The sequence below is a fragment of the Rhagoletis pomonella genome, unplaced genomic scaffold, assembly GCF_013731165.1.
Source record: "Rhagoletis pomonella isolate Grant_MI unplaced genomic scaffold, Rhpom_1.0 Rhpom_scaffold_00006, whole genome shotgun sequence".
NCBI lineage: Eukaryota > Metazoa > Arthropoda > Insecta > Diptera > Tephritidae > Rhagoletis > Rhagoletis pomonella.
The window spans coordinates 926,398-927,779 of NW_023458560.1; the positions used below are offsets into that span (position 1 = coordinate 926,398).

Below are 1,382 nucleotides of genomic sequence, written 5' to 3' on the forward strand. Positions count from 1 at the left end.
CAATGGGAGGACCAATAAAAAGTCGTTAGTTATATAAAATTGTTAAATAAACAATTGGGTATTATTATTTAAAGTCTCCTGAAGAGAACCACAGTTTTCCGATCGAAAAATATTAATTTTCCAGAATTCTATACCATTTCTACGAAAAGTTGTTTTTCCCATATAAAAATATGTGGGGTTAGGATTTTTTTTTATTACAGCGACGATGTGAGTTACGCCCTTTCCATACTATACTGACGATATGTTTATCGTAACCATCAATAGGTCTGTTTGTTTTGCTCGCCGTAACTGCCCTTTTTGTGGGTTCTCGCGGCGTAGTCGTAGTAGGTAGTGACCGACTCCCTATGAATGCCGTTGATCGCTCGTCAGGTCCAGTGGTTTGGTCGATGTATATCTGGACCGCGTCCTTATAAATGAATAGGTGCCCCTTGACGTGCCTGGGCGGAGGCTCCTCCTCCGTGGCACCCCACCAGAAACTGCTTACAGAGCATTTTGTTGTGATCACTTACGGGGAGCATTTGGGCCTCGGTGTGTAAGTGGTGCTCAGGCGACATCAGAATGCACCCTGTCGCTACCGGAGTGCGGTGTACTGACAAGTCTGTAGCGTCGTGCACTGCGTCCAACTAGTCCCCGGCGAACAAATTAGCGCAGCATAGTTATAACCGGCCGGCGGATTGCCTTGTGTGTTGCCAGCAACGTTTCTTTGTCTTTGCCCCAAGTGTTGCCGCGAGCGACTTGACGACCTTGTTGTGGCTCTGTACTTTGTTGACAACTGCGGGCTATTTTCCGTTCGGAATATTTTCTCGGGCAAGCTTGCGAAAACTGTCAAACCACCAGAAGAACAACAAAAGTGATAAACATTCAAATTTTAACTAATACATATATCGGGGGTTTATTTAGGGAAGAATTACGGCAAAAAAGGAAAGCCAAATAAAAAGGTGATCGATTATAACGTAGGGTTGCCAATCACAATGAGACTATCGATGTTTGAAGAATCGATGTTTCGAAAAATTACATGTTTTTACCGATGTTTTAAGGAAAGCTTGCTAATTTTTTTAGAATATTGCACACAATTTGAAATTGGATATATATTGTTTTGTTAAAGAATGACCTAAATTTTAAATTAATTTTATTTAATTATATATTATAACTAGCAGAGCACCCGACGTCGTTCGGGGTAAACAAATAAAAATATAAAACAGTAATACAAATATTCAGTTCAGCATAATTAAAGGAGACAAACTATTTTCTTTCTTTACATTAAGGCATCCTTATAAGCTATACTTTTAGCTTTATCTTGCTTTGATTAAATTATATACTGATCATCACTTGTACTACAAATCTTGTTCCATTATTAATATTAGGTGGATGAAGGTAACGAT

The 1,382-nt window shown here is 39.2% G+C and overlaps 1 protein-coding gene across 4 annotated transcripts in view; it reads right to left on the bottom strand.

Annotated features, from left to right (window-relative positions):
- Positions 1-1,382, bottom strand: part of LOC118740300 (villin-like protein quail) — a 241,680-nt gene that overhangs the window by 229,791 nt on the left and 10,507 nt on the right. The gene's annotated exons all lie outside the window — the stretch shown is intronic.